Source organism: Anabrus simplex, chromosome 4 (assembly GCF_040414725.1).
Source record: "Anabrus simplex isolate iqAnaSimp1 chromosome 4, ASM4041472v1, whole genome shotgun sequence".
NCBI classification, from domain to species: domain Eukaryota; kingdom Metazoa; phylum Arthropoda; class Insecta; order Orthoptera; family Tettigoniidae; genus Anabrus; species Anabrus simplex.
Window position 1 is genome coordinate 258326926 of NC_090268.1, and position 19508 is coordinate 258346433.

Sequence of the window (19508 nt, forward strand, 5' to 3'; positions counted from 1 at the left end):
GTTCTATTTTCCCCGAATAGGAGGGTTGCCCACTCCGTCAGATCCACCGTTCCGAAGTCCCTCTTCTCCGCCTTCACTGCCGTTGAGGACTTCACCGTAACCTTGGCAAGGGACCCTTACATGGGACTACCAGCCGAGTCAGCTGGATCAAGGTTTCTTAAAGAGGTGTTACTCCTCTATCACTCGCCCTTTGTCCGGACTTGTGACAGGCAGAGCCTGGCTTCCCAAACATTGGGCCCATGTTGGTGGGTTTGTAGGTAAAGCAAGGATGGAATTATTAGTAGATCTGGTGATAAGAATATAGGTATTTGAAATATGAAGTAAGGTAAAATGGCTGTGAAGGATGAAGGATTTTATGTATGAACAGTGCGACGGATTTCTAGTCGGGGCCAAGATAGGAGTTGCATGGTCATAGTACCGTAGGTTACAGACGTATCTCACACATGCATTTTGATCACGTTGTAATCTGCTCAACAACTTGCACCCAGGTTCTGATCTCCAATATTTGCCCTGCTCTTTCACTTCTTGTTATCACCATCAGAAGCATTGAGAAGGAATTTGTCACCTGGGAGACAGCCCTAAATGCAGATTAGTGGTGGGTGATGGACTGATAACTGGAACAGAGAACATAACTAGCCATAATAAAGGTTTTCTCTTGGGATTTAGGCGGGCAGTATGCTAAGTAAACCAGTTTGAGAGCCTAAGACGATGGAGCGCTGGCCTTCTGAGCTCAAGTTGGCGGGTTCGATCCTGCTCAGATACGATTACTTCGTGTCGATAGATTTACCGGCACTTAAATGAACTCCTGAGGAATAAAATTCCGGCATCTTTCCGTCTCCCGAAACCGTAAAAGTAATTGGTGGAACGTAAAACCGTTAACATTATTCTTAAAGCGAAGTAATAAATAACCAATTGCAAATACTGTAAAAATTGTAAATAACCTGTGTATACCGCAAAATATGTAAATATATATTGTAAATATCCTAATAAACCACAATAAAAAATAAATAAATAAAAAGGGGGTGATGGATATACTTTCAGCTAATCTATATTGGAATCGTATAAATCCATATGTAGAACATACAACAATGTAAAACAATTTAAATGTACAAACTTGGAAAATCAATAAAACACTTACCCAAGAGGTCAGGACCCCCTCACAGCTCCTTCAACGATACCCCCCCCCTCTCTAGCAACTCCGTCAATTCCCCAAACCCGCCAAATCACCTGGCCAGAGAGAAGGCGTTACCATCCAGGTGGCCCGCCCCTCCCCTTCGGGGAGGGGAATGAAAACCTTCCCTAGGTAGTAATTCGGCTGAGAAAGTAACAATTCTGGCTTTATTCATCCTTATACCTGCAGAGCAATTCTCTGGTTAGTAGCAATCCTGGTAGCCCTAAAGCCCTTTATGGGTATATCGAGCCATAGGTTAAACTAAGTGGTATATCACTCAGTGGACGTCCTTGCCCAAGAACACACCTTTATTTCTAACAGTCCACCTACTGGAGAAGCAGAGCACTTCATCCTGACCAAGAATAACTTCCCTATCAGAGCCCTCGTGTTTCAAACGAGTAATTACATTAACATAGTATTCAAGTGGGACGAGGGGACTCCATTATTTCTCCAAATAAACCTACAAACATCGAAGACAACTATCTTTATTCAGTTCGGTCGTGGACGGCATTCAACAGCGGAGCGACCCGGAAGCAGTGGTCAACTAGAGTGGATTTGTGGGCGGTTACTAGGCGCTGATTTATCATGGCTTAGAACGAGGCCGTTATGCTGTTCTTTTCACTCAATTAAAATTAAATCAAGCACATAATGATAGGTTTACCGAGACTCACGAACAGAAAGAATGAAGCGAATAATATATGCAGGCCAGATGAGGAGATAGCAATGTTGGTTCATTGTAAACAGAGCGATAAGGCAGGACTGCAGCATGACGCATTGACAGGGGAACACGGCATTAACACTGCGTGGTCATGTCGCCCTGATGAGTTCGATCGCCCCTGCAACGAATTTACTGCCTCCAGCAGAGTTCTGGAATGGAAGAGTGTAGTAGTAGTATGACGGTGTTGTCATGTTAAGCTAGTAGTAAGTTCAACCTATAATATTGTAAGCCGTAGCACTGGAAATACTTAAGTTGTGAGTGAATTTGTATGTGATGATGCTGGAGTTAGTATGTTAAACTATTAGTATTTCTTGTAACATTTCCTTTCCATGGAAATGCTTGTTGTACTCTTGTAGTAGTAGTAGTTGTTGTTGTTGTTTTTGGGTAATTATGTTTTAACATTTACTTACACTATTACACAACTGTACGTGACCATTGCCACCGGGATATTTCCCAATCGCGAAGTATTTGTTAATAATAATAAAATAATAATAATAATAATAATAATAATAATAATAATAATAATAATAATAATAATAATAATAATGCATCATTATAGAACGTTATGCCTTTCGGCGTTCAGCCTGCAAGCCTCTGTGAATTTACTAAACGTCGCCACAATCTTTTATTTGCAACTAGTGCTGGGTGGTCTCATTTAGTTCTATACGTCTTATCTTTAAATCGTTAGAAACTGAGTCTAAGCATCGTCATCTTGGTCTCCCTCTACTTCTCTTACCCTCTATAACAGAGTCCATTATTCTCCTAGGTAATCTATCCTTCTCCGTACGCCTCAAGGCACCCCACCACCCAATTCGGTTTATGCGTACAGCTTCATCCATCGAATTCATTCCTAACTTAGCCTTTATCTCCTCATTCAGAGTACTCTCCTGCCATTGTTCCCTCCTGTTTGTACGAGCAATCATTCTCGCTACTTTCATTTCTGCTACTTCTAATTTATGAACAAGATATCCTTCCTGAGTCCGCCAAGCTTTCGCTCCAGTAAAGTTGGTCCGAAAACAGATCGAGGTAAACATAGTTTCGTCCGAGAGCTGACTTCCTTCTTACAGAATTCTGTTGATCGCAACTGCGAACTCACTGCATTAGCTTTACTGCACCTTGATTCAATCTCACTTACTACGGTATATTGCCATCCTGGGAATGCACAACCTAAATACTTGAAATTATCTACCTGTTCCAGCTTTGTATCACCAATCTGACATTCAATTCTGTTGAATTTCGTACCTACTGACATTAGTTTAGTCTTCGAAAGGCTAATTTTCATACCATACTCATTGCACATATTTTCAAGTTCCAAGATATTCGACTGCGGGATTTCAGCACAATCTGTCATTAAAACCAAGTCGTCAGCATAGGCCAGACTGCTTACTACATTTCCACCTAACTGAATCCCTCCCTGTAAGTACCCTGAACCGAGAACTCATTCTACCATCAATTCTCACTGCAGCCCAATTGTCAACATAAATTGATTTTAATAATCTACCCTTAATCCCATAGTCCCCCAGTATGTCGAACATCTTTTCCCTCGGTACCCTGTCATGTGCTTTCTCTAGGCATACGTCCGGAACCATGGCTAAATGATTAGTGTGCTGGCCTTTAGTCACAGGGGTCCCGGTTTCTATTCCCGGTAGGGTCGGGAATTTAACCATAAGTGGTTAATTTTGCTGCCACTGGGGCTGAGTGTATGTATCGTCTTCATCATTCTATCGTCATCACGACGCGCAGGTCGTCTATGGGCGTCAAATCAAAAGTCGTTCATCTGGCGAGCCGGCTTGTCCTTGGACATACCCGGCTCTAAAACCCATACGCCAATTCATTTCTAGATCTACAAAAAATACTAAAATCAACATAGCTCAACTTATTCTGGGGCTCGGATCGATATGCTCGATAAAATCTCCACACATGCTCGAAAACCATGTGTTATATGCTTGAGAGATATGTTCAAAAAACCCATTATATGCTCCATAGATATGCTCAAAAAACCATTATATGCAGTTAAATATGCAGAATATGCTCGAAAAACACCATTAAAAACTATAGAAAGGAAAGTGAAACGATAAAACAATAACATATCTTTATATACGAGCTGTATTTTCTAATTGTATGTATGATACACTGCGACATACTCGCATTCATGTTTTAAGTATGTATGTGAGAACTTTTCTTATAAAAGTTACAGTTTAAAAGTTCATTTACAAAATGTTCAGAATTAGGCGAGTCAATGAAGTAGATCTGCATTGGTCTTACAACAAGAATATTATTATTAAGAATTATTCATATTATCCTTCATATCTTCCCCACATTTACCAATCGCCCTTTCGTATCCTTCAGTTCTATTTCCAACTCCCGCATTGAAATCGCCCATTACCACTATCCTATCCTTGCTGTTGACCCTGACTACGATGTCACTCAATGCTTCATAAAACTTGTCAACTGCATCCTCATCTTCACCCTCACATGGTGAATACACTGAGACAATTCTCGTCCAAATTCCTCCAAGTGCAAAATCTACCCACATCATTCGCTCATTTACGTGCCTAACAGAAACTGGATGCAATAGTATGCCTGATGAACAGCCCTACCCCAGACTCTGCCCTTCCCTTTTTACATCTGTCAACTACACTTTATAATCTCATATCTCTTCTTCCTTATCTTCCCTTACCGGAATATCACTTACTCCTAGCACATCCAGATGCATCCTCTTTGCTAACTCAGCCAGTTCTACTTTCTTTCTTCCATAAGCCCCATTAATATTGATAGCTCCCCATCGAATTCCATTTCGTTCGCCAAGTTGTTTCCAAGGAGTCCCTCGCCTGTCAAATGAGAGTAGGACTCCGTTACTCCCATAGGTCGGAGGCTTGCTTAAAATTTTCTGAGCTCGGTAAATTCATGAAGCAGGATGCTACCCTACTTACACATAGTCCAAATGAGGATCTCTCCTCTAACGGGTTAGAGACCACCGGTAGATTGTATAGTGCTGGCCGCCTGAGCATAAGGAGGGCCATGACTCAGAATATATCCGTGATGCCCACTCCCATTCCACAGCATCTGGTATCCCGACTCTCAGGACCACTTACTAGGCCACTCAATCGTCGCCCATAGTTGGTACACCTATACGCCGCACATTTGAATTTCCCGCCTTAAATTACTCCTCTACAGCTGAAACTCTGAACTTTAAAACTGAATTAATTCAACCGTTTATCAGAAGATGCCACTGTGTTAATTTCGAATTGTGTTTGTTTACTAATTATCAAAAAGTGTGGACATTCTCACACAGATGTCTCTACCAAAAACTATAATCATGCACCCTGGTGCGAAGTGAAGGAACTTTTCTTGAAGATATTTTGTATTCATAAGTTTGTTCTTTACTAAATGTTGTTCTTTCATTTGTGGGTTGGCAATATTAATCTTTCTTTCCGCCAGTTTTGAAATTAGCCAATCGTAAATTTCTGTCATTAATTTTTAGCCAATGGCGTCTTTCTTCCCCATTGTTGAGGTGTAACTGTAAGCTACCCAATAAACGACTGTGGGTGTGTCTTAATCATTCATGAAAGGTCTCGAATCTTCCCCGAGAGTATAAAAACTGCTGATTTTCCTGGCTCTCCACCACTCGTACAACATCTAACATAGTGTATGGAAGTATAGCAGGAGCGGGAAGCGCCTCTTTCATCCGCCAGCAGCTCTCTTACAAGGTAATGGCCTTTTAACATCTTTAATTCTTGCTAGCTCAGCAGTTTAGCCCTCGGGGAATGCCCGAAACCTTTTCAATGTAACCTACCTTTCGAAAAATGTAACTTAGTGCCGGCTTATGTAAAAGTTTCTCATTATGTAACTGTAAATCGGGGATAGATAGTGCCTTACCCTCTTGAGCTCCCCTTCATTTTGACTTGAGGTGACTACGTTTTCATAACCGATTTTCTTCTCTTAATGTATTAACATTTTCTTATACGAGTCATCTCCCTAGTTTGGGAATAGCCACTGTATCAGCGGCCTAGTGCCCGGTAGTTTTTATTAGGTTTCATGTAGGAGCGCAAGCTACGCCTCCATTCATATTGGTATTTTGGGCCATTTGATTAACCTATTTTTTTCCTTTAAGGCCCTGTAGGCTGGGTACGAGATACCCCTGTTTAATTCTTGTAAGTTGTGCCTCGATGGCAAGTCACTGTAAAGTCTGGTATTGCCTTTAATAGGCTTGAAAGATTGAGAGCGGGTCAGCTCTTTCTGGTATTTTGAAAGGTGCCCCTAGGAGGCTTGATATTACTAGGTGGGAGCAAGTGCTCCATGTAATTAGGGGTTTTCTGCCCTTTGGTAATTCGTGGTTGTGAGCTGAGAGCTCAAGGATTGTGAAATTGGGGCTCGAAGCCCAGGATTTGTAAGGACCCCTTAACTTGTGCTTTCGTTTGTAAAGTTATAATTGTACCTGATTTTTTCGTTGTTATTTCACCTAGTGAAAATTTGTTTAATCTTGTTGTCTATTGAAAATATAACCTTTATTTAAATTTTTAATTCATCTTTAGGACGTGTAGTTAGACCCATTCCAGCCCGCACCTTCTTTCACCTCTGCCATCCACGTACAACTCGTAACAACAATAATAATAATAATAATAATAATAATAATAATAATAATAATAATAATAATAATAATAATAATAATAATAATTGTACCAGAAGGCACACCTCAACTTCGATCATTCAAAATAAGCGCATTAATGAACTCCTCTATCGACCAAAAGGTGAACCTGATACTATATGAAGTTGGGACTTTAATCGGAAGATGTCATTATTGAAATATTAATTCATTGTGTTATTGTGAAGTTTTCTAAACTGATTGAATTTCTCTTTGTTTTGTTTTGCTATACATCAAGAAGTTTGGACATTTTTCCACAGATGACACTACCAAAAACTCTGATCATGCACTCTGGTGCAAGGTGAAAAAACTTATAACTTAAAGAAGTTTCGAATTTCTAGGTTTTCATAACTGAATCTATGTTCATTTATTTTTGGGTTGGCAACACTTCTTTTTCTTTCCGCCAGTTTTGAATCTGGCCAATCATGATTTTTTGTAATTAATTTTCAACCAATCCCGCATTTCTTGTTCACTTTGAATTTGCCAATAAAAATTGAGAGGGTGTGTCCGGATTAGTCCTGAATTCTCTCGAACCTTCCCTGAGGGTATATACCGTAAGTTGCGGATTTTCGAGTTTCCTTGTCAATTGATCGTCGTCTTTCTAAGTGTCTGTTCTTCGGCCGGCAGAACATCTGCAAGGTAATGGCCACGTAAATTCCACCTTTCTTGCTGTCTCCGCAAATTTATCCGAGGGGAAGGTCCGAATCTTTAACTATGTAACAAACTTTTCTAAAATGTAAATCTTCTTTCGGCTGATGTAAAATTTCATAAAGTCTTTAACTGTAAATCGGGGATAGAGAGTGAGTTACCCTCTCGAGCTCCCCTTCATCTTGGTTTGAGGTGACTACGTTTTCATAACTGTTTCCTCCCTGTAATGTATTAAAGTTATTTCCATGCGAGCCACCTCAGTAGGTTGGGACTAGCCCCTGTTTCATCGCCCGAGAGCCCTGTAGGTTTTTAATATTTTATTATCTGGGAGCGCAGTGTACGCCTCCCTTCAGTTTGTGTTCGGGCCATTTATTTAACCTGTTCTTTTCCGCAAAGGCCCAGTAGGTTGGGTCCTAGATAGCCCTGTGTAAAACTATTTAAATTTGTAAATTGTGCATAGAGAGGCCAGGGATTGTAAGATTTTGATGTAATGTTGTCTTGAGTTGGCTGGAAGAAACTGAGAGCCTGTAAGCTCTTTTCAAAGTTATGTAATAGTGAAGGGTGCCTCTGAAAAGCTAGATATTGCAATTTTGGGAGCAAGTGCTCTTGAATTAGGGGATTTCTGCCCTTGACTAAGTTACGCCTCATTTTGAATTGTAAATCTCGTAAACTTGAGCTCGTAGCTCAGAAACAGTAAATCGAGTGCTTGAAGCCCAAAGTTATTAAATTCCCTATTCTTGGGATGTTCCACCCTTATTTGGCATTGTACCTGAGACATTATTGTTCTTTTCACCAAGTGAAACTTTATTAAGTGAAAAGTTGAGAAGTTTTTAAAGTTGTTGTTCTTGAAGAAATACAACCTTCAGTTCAAATGTTAAATAGATTTTGATATTGTAGATAGACCCATTCACCCCAGCACCTTCTTTAACCTCTTTCTGCTTCACGGGTATCCCCGTAATAATAATAATAATAATAATAATAATAATAATAATAATAATAGCAGTAGTAGAAGAATAAGGTTCTTGGGTCATCTCGGTCCACAACACTGTATGGTGGTGGTGATTGTGGTTTAAAGGCTTAACTATCCACACTGGAAGCATATATCGAATATTTGTCTGCGCTGGTGTATCTTTGTAAGTAACTGGGGTTAGGATTTGGAGGGAATCGACCATACGTTAGGTATTTAATAAGAACAAGAATACCGATCGAGGTGGCAGTGTGGTATAGGCCGTGTAGCTGTAAGTATGCATTAGGAAGATGGTGCGTTCGAATGCTATTATCGGCAACCCTGAAGATGGTTTTCCGTAGTTTCCCACTTTCACACCAGGCGAACACTGACTTTGTACCTTAATTAAGGTCACGGCAGTTTCCTTCCCAGCTCTAGGCCTTTCCTAACCCGTCGTAGCCGAAAACCTACAGTATTCCAGTTAGTGGGACGTTAAACTAATAATTGTTATCATGATTAAGCTGGACGACACAATCTGCAAGACCTACCCCCTACTTAACATGTCTGATATCAGTTGAACAAGTTGTTTTTGGACGACCTGGTAGACGACACAATCTGCAAGACCCCCAGGGTCACAAATAGAAGTATGGTAAACTGTGCCAACAATGGTTTTGATTTGAATCCAGGCCCCAGAAGCTGGTATTAGTGGTCCTAGTTGGGATTTACCCGTGGTATTCCTTCCTTCCGTTTAAGTGAAGCTCAATATGTCACGTGAGACTGATGGATGACTATGACATACAGATCCACGGCCTGTGCAGCTCTCAAAGTACTGTTGCTAGGTAACATCGCGTTACATGACACTTTGTTACATGACACTATTTCGTCACACAAATTTTTGGGTATCCCCCAGTTCTAAGACTTCAAAGGCCTCACAAACAGTAAACACTGGTCTGACACGGACTACTGTAGCTGTTTGACACAGTTACTTGAGCACTTGCCTTAGCGTGCTTAGGTGTGATAGACTGGTGTCAAAGGGATTACTGGTACGTTCAATAATTCTTTAGCAACGCCTGTTTGGTATCTCTTAAGGTGTTTTTGAGGTGGAATATATGTAAATTATTATTATTATTATTATTATTATTATTATTATTATTATTATTATTATTATTATTATTATTATTATTATTATTATTATTATTATATTTTACAACTTTAACAGTAGATAATATAGCTCGTATTTCGATATAGTAAGTTCAAGAAATAGAGCTTAGTCATAATTCGCATATATAAATTTAGAATATACGCCTTCATTATTTTCTTCCCTATAGGTTGCAGGGTCTTCTATTTACGGTACTTTAAAGGTCAGGAATGAAAACACAGCTGAGAAAAGAAGGTCAAAATCCTATAACTTGTCGTTCTTAAAATGACTTCCCTTTTAAGAAAATGCCGAGATGGTCTCCAAGATATCCCCCTGTGGGTGGGGGCGGTAGAATAACACCCACGGTATCCCCTGCCTGTCGTAAGAGGCGACTAAAATGGGCCCCAGGGGCTCTGAACTTTGGAGCGTGGGTTGGCGACCACGGGGCTCTTAGCCGAGTCCTGGCATTCCTTCCACTTACTTGTGCCAGGCTCCTCACTTTCATCTATCCTATCCGACCTCCCTTGGTCAACTCTTGTTCTTTTCCGACCCCGACGCTATTAGGTTTGCGAGGGCTAGGGAGTCTTTCATTTTCACGCCCTTCGTGGCCATTGTCTTCCTTTGGCCGATATCTTCATTTTTCGAAGTGTCGGACCCCTTCCATATTTTCCCTCTGATTAGTGTTATATAGAGGATGGTTGCCCAGTTGTACTTCCTCTTAAAACAATAATCAGCACCACCACCACCACCTCTCCAAGATATCATCAGCTTATTACAAATGTAGTCGTTAGTGGAAACCGAACATCCACACACATTATAAGTGAGAATGAACTCACGAAGCTAGCTGGCTACGCGGTACAGGTCGTGTGGCTATAAGCTTACATTTGAGAGATGGTGGGTTCGGCTGTCAGCAGCGCTTGAGATGGTTTTACGTGGTTTCACAATTTCACCTCAGACAAATCTCGTGGCTGAATTCAATTAAGATTGTTCATTGTCTGCAATATGCTGAGCATTTTATGGTGGTGATCAAAATTGTAAAGGTAAAATCATCCCTTAAGCCACATTGTGAAGCAGCAGCATAAACAGCAATATTAATCATTCATTGCATATCGGACATTTTCATAAGGGAGAACTTAAGTAGTTGTCCACATCACACTAAACGAAATACCATCATGAGGTTTACTGGTAATGGTAATGAACTTGCGAGACATCATTTACGAAGTATCCCTCAACTGAAGTTGATTTCTGTTTTTCCAATGGCTTTAGGGAGAGCTCCCTCAGGCCCTCTCCACTGTACCTACCTCGTACCTTTTCATTCGTATAATGTTAAAAGAGTGTTTCCCCTTACAAGGAAGAATATCTCAGAGCTTTGAATTTTGGGTTTGAAATTCCAGTTGGTATTGTTGAGTTTCATTACTGTCCGTTGCCATAATAATAATAATAATAATAATAATAATAATAATAATAATAATAATAATAATAATAATAATAATAATAATAATATAAAGTAGCCAACGATGATCTTTCCAGAACAAAGAAGGAAACAGAAAAAGCGACAGAATGAAATAATACTTTTCTTTGCTAGTGGCTTTAAGTCACACCGACAGAGATAGGTCTTATGGCGACGATGTGACTGGAAAGGCCTAAGAGTTGGAAGGAAGCAGCCGTGGCCTTAATTAAGGTACAGCCTCAGTATATGCCTGGTGTGAAAATGGCAAACCACGGAAAACCATCTTCGGGGTTGCCAAGAGTGGGATTCGAACCCACTATCTCCCGAATGCAAGCTCACAGCCGTGCGCCCCTAACCGCACGGCCAACTCGCTTGGTGAAATAATAGTGTTGGAACATCAAAACCAACGGAAAAAAATATGATTTATATTTTTATAAAGAAAGTGTTAAAAATGGAGGGATTCCAAGGTCGCGACGGAAAGAAAACAGGCTCAAAATGGTCTTAGGAGAAGAAAAGGAGGCGTAGTGAGCTGATGAAGGAGTATTGGAGGAGGAGAAAGAAACAACAAAGGATGAAGCATTGAAATTGTCACGCGGTCTCTAGAAGACCCTGATGGAAAAATAAAGAAGAATAATGCTATTGGTTTTTACGTCTCACTAACTACTTTTTACGGTTTTCGGAGACGCCGAAGTGCTGAAATTTTGTCCCGCAGGAGTTATTTCACTTGCAAGTAAATCTACCGACTCGAGGCTGACGAAATTGAGCAGTGTAGTGAGGGAGGACCTCTGCTATCATACTATAATATAGCGCTACCATAACAGTCCGGTAGCGTGTTTAGACAAAAGTACAAGTAACTATAAATAATCAGAAGTACGCAGAGGAATATGCAAAGATATATGGCGATACAGTAGAGAGCTCAGCGTACTAGAATAATAATAATCATAAATGATGATGAGAAGTAGTATAAATCAAGGAAAATCGCGCAGTAAGGAAGAAGCTAGGCCAATAACAATGCGAAATAGAATATATATTTAACAACCATAATTTAACAAGATAAATAATTGCAAGTAGAAGAAAAATCCAAAAGGTGTGCCACATTTACAAATAATTATCCAATGGTACATAAAAGGGAAGCCTGTTGAACAAATTGGAAGTGTACAATATACATCGAAACAGAACCCTGAAAGAGAAAAAGCATGAAAGGGAGGGGGAAGGGAAGTAGGATGAGTATTAGGACGGGGAAAGGATTTTCTTCACCGGGTATTGCTGAAGTTTAGTAATAGCATAGATCTAGGATGACATCAGAAAATAATTTACAATCGTCCGTAGCGCAGTGCGTGAATAGAAGCAGTCTAAGTTATGAGTTTTTAAAGGGAAGCATAACCACTCGACAGAAGAAAGTATTACAGCAGGCAATAGCCCGAATGAAAGTTTCGAGTCCAAATGCAGATAAATATTATAAGTCTTGCTCGCCAAGTCGCTGTAGATAGAGTCCAGATGAAATTGACATGATTACAATAAGCACTGTTTTAGTGTGTGGTCCACCACTCCGCCACGAAGCCCGACTCAACGGTGGAAAGGCCGAGAGAGCAATATATAGTAGAAAGGAAGATTCCAGAAAAAGAACGCAGGCTACAAGCCAGTGAGTTCTAGAAACATAATGTCACGTGGTTACACAGCGCACAGGCAGAGCGAAGTGCAGCGAAGATGACATAATCAGTCAAGCAGACGACAGGTGAGCGAGGTGCATGGTGCGGCGAGAAGGAAGTAGAAGCGAGCAGCAGTAAACAAGGTAGGAATATGTAGAGTAGATTCGGCGATCGTAATAGCAGATTCAAATATCACCGGACTAAGCCTGCATCGAACCTGCCAAATTGGGCTCAGAAGGCCAGAGCTCTGCCGTTCGAGCTACTCAGCCCGTCAGAAGATGAATTCAGAATCCCTGTGCTTAAGTTGTCACACCATGGTCCATACTGGCACACATCGAATATTACCATTACTATTATCATTATTATTATTATTATTTTGATTTCACGTCATTTAGGCTGACTGCATGTCAATTTCGCCGTTCTGTTTTACTCTACCATATGGTAGAGAAACTGGATCTTTAGCGGCTGACCTTTTGCTGAATTTTAATTTATGCCGTCCTGTGAACACTGAATGTGTCAACAATTATATTTCAATTATATTTAAATTGGAGTGTCGAATACACCTTTCTTCCACCCTTCAAGAATCCGTCTGTCTCTACCGAAGGCTAGCACACTATAACCGATCCACGGAGGGAATTTCTTTCTATGGTGTACATAATAATAGACAAAAACAAAGACACCTCCGTACAGGCCATGAAGGCCCTTGGTGGAGTGGAAGGTAAAGGTTTCCACCTTTGTTAACCGCGGCGCGTGGTAGAGTGGTTAGCTCTACGCCCGGCCGCCTTTGCCCCCAGGAATTAACCTGGTACTCATTTTAGTGTAGACTGAGTGAACCTCAGGGCCATATGCACCTCCGGAAGTGGAAATCTAGTTTCTGAAATTTACGACTTCCTGACGGGGATTCGAACCCACGTCCTTCCGGGTGAACCGAGCACGCCTTTACCGCCTCGGCCAGGCAGCCCCTACAGAATAATAGGCTACACTGTAATTTCCCAGATAGGATTTAGGTGTAGCCTATCCTATCTGGGAAATTACAGTGTAGCCTACATGGACATGAAATAAGGTACTCAATAGGTAGAGCATAAGCTTGCTGAGCCCACGTTGGTGAGCACCGCCCCACCCCCTTCAGTCAGGTAGTAGCTGGAGGTGATGAATTATGTCAGATTCATTTCGGATTTACCGCCACGTAAAAGAACTGCGTGATAAAATTCCTGCACCTCGGCGTCTCCGAAACCGTAAAATTATTTAGAGGGATGTAAAAGCTATAGTCTAATATTATTATTTCCTTCTTCTTCCTCTTCCTGGCCTTTTTCCACTTACATGAGGTGGGCACACTGTATGGAATTAACGCTGTTTTACGGCCGGGTGCCTTTCCTGATGCCAACCCTATGGAGGGATATACTCACTATTGTGGTATCATTGGCTGTTTGTAGGCTGTTCGTAATATATGCAAATGCAAGTGTATATTAAGACGAACACATATACCCAGCCCCGAGCTAGAGGAATTAACTAGTTGCAGTTGAAAGCCTCGGTCCGCCCAGGAATCGAACCCTGAGTCCTCTGAACAGAAGGCCGCTCACGAGCTGACCGTTTAGCCAAAGAACCAGACTCCATTTTCTGATCCTATATAAATTTCATGTATTGTTCTCATATAATGAACTCATATTCCTAATTACAAACTCCACGTATTTGCTCTGTTTTCATGAAGTTGGATGGGTTTTACCTGGGAGTGATCGGTAGGTTCCAGCTTCTTTCACTGCACGCACACGTATAAAGGTGCGAGTCAACTCACGCAGCAAGTTGCGTGATAAGCCCCACTAACTACAAGAGGGAAGTTAATTACAGACTTGTCTGGCCCGATAAGATAACTACACAGAACAATTAACCCTTCGGTCGTACACCCCGGGCAGGTAATAAATCAATAAAATCGTCACATTGTTTGTTCTCAAGAAAGTAATTTCAGAGCAATGAAATAAGATAAAACCTGTTACCAAAGTACAGACACTGTTTTGAATATAAATTAACATTATTCCAACGATGACGTCTTCATTTACCTAATGAGGAAAATTCAGTTACGATGTTTTATAGTAGTCTAATTCAGCTTTCATGTGGGAATAAATATAAAACGAATCATTCATAAACCAAATTATGTATAAGTAACAAAGTTGAAATAATTCAGCAAAGTACAATTTTCACTGCCTAGAGTAAGAATAGAAAATGTTTACATTACTTTTTACGAAGGGTGTAAGGAAAGTTACACCGAAACCGTGAGGGGCGTATAGGTAGTGTATTTACGTATAGTAAAATATGGTATAGCTGTCAGCGTCTTGTTACTGACCACAAGGACGAAACTTAATGTTTGCCGTTTTGCTTTACGTCTAACACGTGGCGAGAGGTCGTGCACTCATCTGAACTCACTGGACACGATTGACTGTTACACAAGCAACAATAGTACTGGTGCCTGCCTCTGTGACACACAAAGTGTTTGTAACCATCAAGTTATATATCGTCGTTGCGCCTCGAAATGCCGATATATGACAATGTTCAGGGGGAAAATACTAATCCGCAGCACATGTATCTCTCAGAACGGAAATTCGTTGATAGGCAATACTGCAATACTGAACCTTAGATGACAGAACCTTTCTGGTGAGAGTTCTAAACTGAAATATTATCACATGGCGGTTTTTCTAGGCGCAAAGACGATATCCAGTTCATATGCTTGTTATGGTTCACTCCACTACTCTCACCTTCGCCCAGCTGTGTTGTGTTTGTCACAGCAGGTCGCAGGCTCTCACGAGCGAAGTGACTCACAGCACTCAGAAGTGAGTCACTCTACCGCAGCGCGTGTTCTTACCTATTGCATCGTATGATCTCCCGTAAAAGTATTGTGTTTTACAACGTGCCATCAGTTACGAGGCGAGATCGATAAAATTTTGTCACAGGGATTGCTATTCCAAAGTATGTTGAAATCTGTGTAGAGTTGATGAGAGGAAAATAACATTAAACATTTTGTAAGTTGTGAGTTTCGGTCTGGAAATATTAGATCAGATATGCGGGGAGAGATGGTTAGTTGTCATGCAGTGTTTGTGTAACAGCATTGTGGATCACTCTAGAGAGATATTCCGTATTATTGCCGTGTCGAGAATTTGTGTTAAGCGATTTTTTCAAATCTTGCGAAATGGGGAAGGATTAAAGGATTGTGGATCAGGTTGTTGAAATCCTGTAGTGTTGATGCCGGGATGATCAGTGTAGGAAACCCGAGGAGTTATTTTGTGTAATTTATTGAGATGGTAATAGGGTCAATCCATAATTAGGATTTCACGTGAAACCGTAGGACCATGACGGATAAGAATATCTGAGTGACGTCTTAAATTAAATCTTTTCGCATAATCTATGTGGGTCAAGAATTATATTTCATGTGAATTGCCAGCGAGGCAATTTCTTTCCCTTTCCTTTGACACAGGTTAAAATACGAATAACATGCGTTTCATCTCAAGATAACGTGCGTAGACTCGCGTTCCCGTTACTCCAACCAGCTGTTAGGTAGTCCATTTAGCTCGCTACTAGAATAAACTAACTGTAACTGAGATTTGTCATTGATAGTAAAATGTAAAGAATTTGATTTTGTTATTTAGAAGGGACTCGTTTTAATAGAGACTTGAATTCATTTTTGAAGCGACGGAAATGAGACGATGATGTTGGAGATAATCATTTTCATGGATATCAAAAATTTAAGAATCGGTAGTGATGTTTTTGACATAATTGGAGGGTTGTACAAAGTCTTATTTAGAATGTCACGAAGCGATGTGAGATGGATGGTTATTTTGTGCAGATGTAGGATTTAATGTTAGGATTATCCAAGCTAGTTTCTTAATAATTGTTAGTGTTATAATGTACGCTTGCTGAGTGACGTCATGAAATAAATAAATAGTACTGGCGACTATAAAATGTATTCGATTTTCAGCAGGAATGAAGAAAGTATGAGCAATAGGACAATTGTGTAATTAAATAGGTATTTTAAAGAAACCATTCGTCCGGGGTAGATAAAAATTTTTGTTAATTAGGATTATGAGATTTAAATTCAGTGAAATCGTATTTGAGAATTAGCTTAAAACCAAGTGACTAACTTGGAAATGTACTCCGGAAATCTTAGTTTTATTTGCTGGGAAATCTCAACTTATTAACATAACGATTAAGGGGACATGCCCGATGTCAAACGACTTTACTGCCACAAGTGTTGTGAGCATCTGTTGCTGTTGTTATCATTTTTATTTTTATTTGTTCAGCGTCACATGTGCTGGGGATTTACTAATGTGAAAACCTTGGTCATCAACTACTGTAACTTAATTGTGTTCAGCCTTCAGTTTAGAAATTTGGATGGTCATGGAGTCATCAACCTAAGTGACTTAGATTAGGGTCATCTGCCGTTATAGCATAATTTTCCTTGCGGTCATCATCCGCAATGACTTAAATGTAAATCACCAATTTAGATGTCGGTCCATGACATAGTAGCAGGTCACATCGATTCAATTAAGGGTCCATGCCGTACAACCACTGTGTGGCACATACCGATTGGACTGCCTTAATTATACCAAGAGTCTAGAGCTCGTGTTACGGGGGCTGGATCATCACGAAGCAGTATGATGGTACATGCAGTCTCACATGGAAGCCGATCTTAGGGATCTCCAGATTTTCTTTATTTTACTCTTAACTTAAGACAGTGGTTTCTAGTAAGGATGTCCCTCAGGCAGTTAAGGTTTCTCTCGTCAGCGTTATTACTGTTATTATTTTTTATATTACGGACAAGACTAAGTTGGTTGTTAAAGTGTTGTTATAATGTTATGTGTCTCTTCAACATCATCTTAAATTATTTTAATAAATATCATTTCTTTGACTCGATTCCTCTCATTTAGTAGATAGTTTAAATTACTGAAACCTGCCTCTTACCTAAGCAAGTGACGAAGAACCCGTAGATGACACGAGAGAAAGATCTCATGCTGTTTTTTTAATAGGTAAAGAAGTTATGTATCCTGGATCGTGTCAGATATCGTAGTTGACACGTGAGGTTTGAATCCAAGACTCTACCGTTTTTGTGTGTTCAACGTTGTCCTTCTTGTTGTTATTTTTATATTTGGCATCACTAGCCATCGCATGTCGCCGTAGTGGGGGACCTCTAGTGGAACAAGGATATCTCAGCGTAGTGAGTTAACGACTGCTGACGATCCTTTTACAGCAGCTAGAACATATATTTTTAAGTGGAATCCGAACCACACCGCGATCTCGTCCAGTTACTTGTAGAAAGGCCTTCGGCTTCGGTTTCCGCTTGGTCTGTAAAAAACTGAAGCCATGAGACGAGCATTGTGGAGATCGCTCTCGACAACTTCGTCCGAAGCACCAAGGACTAGATCTCAAAGGTCATCTTGGAATTTTGAGGTGGGGTCAGGCCAGTTCTTCCCCATGAAGCGCTTTGTCTCAGCCCACATTTTCGATTGGGCTGAAATCCAGGACACAACGAAGCCATTCTATAAGACTGATTTCGTCATATCCTCTACAAATTGTTAATATCATCAGGTCCCTTTTCACTGAACCCTAGATTTTGAAATTTTTGGCTTAGAACCAGAAAAAAATGTTTATTGGTTAAGTGTAATTGTTTTGGTTATCATAATAGTTATTCTGTTGGCTTACGCTCAAACTGGCATCAGAATTGCTCCGATTTGATGAGCCGTTATTTATTTATTTATTTATTTATTTATTTATTTATTTATTTATTTATTTATTTATTTATTTATTTATTTATTTATTTATTTATTTATTTATTTATTTATTTATTTATTTATTTATTTATTGTGAGGTAGCATTTGTACCCATTCTTCAAACGGCAATTTGCAATGGAATATATGCGTGCTTTCTCCATGAATTTACGCCAAGTTTCTTGGGTCAGTTCACATATTAATTACAGCATGTTAAACTGATATTTTTCTCACAAAGCATATGGCATTGGTGTGAAGTCCGACAAAGCTGAACCAAATCAAGACAGAATGAGGACAATTTCTTACATGTAGTACGGTATAGTTACTCGTCAAAACTTGTGCGAAATTGATTCTGCTTCTCGGTTAAAAGGTCCCATGGGACTTTGACTAATAACCAGATTTTCATGAATATCTCCCTTTTTATCTGGCGAACCAACGGCCGTAGCCGTGTTGAAACACCGGATCCCGTGAGATCTCCGAAGTTAAGCAACATTGGGCGTGGTCGAGAAGTGGACGGGTTGCCACGCGCTGTTGGTGGGGGGTAAGGGAATGGAGGAGCGGAAAGGAACTGGCCATCCTACCGTACATAAACTCCGGCTCAGGTGCACCTCTGCGTAGGTTCGGACCTGCCTTCGGGCAGAACACACCCTTACCTTACCTTATCTGGCGTACGATGGAATAAGCAATCGAAAATTGCAATTTCTACAAGTAACTGGACGAGGTCACAGTATGGTTCGGATTCCACTTAAAAATATATGTTCTAGCTGCTGTAAAAGGATCGTCAGCAGTCGTTAACTCGCTATGGTGAGGGGGTATAAAACTCCCCTGTAAATAAAATACCCCCTCCCTGAGAAAAATGGAAATTGTAGATCTTTTTGTTTGAATTTTGTTGTGATAACAAGAATGATAAATATTGGAAAGTTATTACAACCAGCTGAGAAGTTTATGATAGACTGTCCCTTTCTTATGAAAGGCCAGACGAGGCGCGATTTGTCCTGACTTATTGCTTTATTAGCGGAACCTTCGTCTACCAGGGCTAAGTGCTGTCGGAACAAATTTGTTGGTTTGTACACACCTTAAGTGAATGTTGTTCTATTGATACCTATCGGAAACACGCCCTCTCCAAGAAGTACAGGAATGGTGTAAACTCGAGCTACTTACAGCAATGACAAGGGAGGAGAGCTTCAAGAAATTTACATTTTTGCCCGCGTTTCAGATGGACTTGCCAGAATGAAACATGAACAAGGGGCTGCAGGTACGGATTGCCACTGCTGCGTTGTTTTCTTGCCCAAGGTCTGGCAGTCATTTGATTTATTGCTGGTGTTTCTATGAAAATATGCACAGTAAAAATTATTAATTTCAGTAATAAACTATACATTTTCCTCATTCTTTT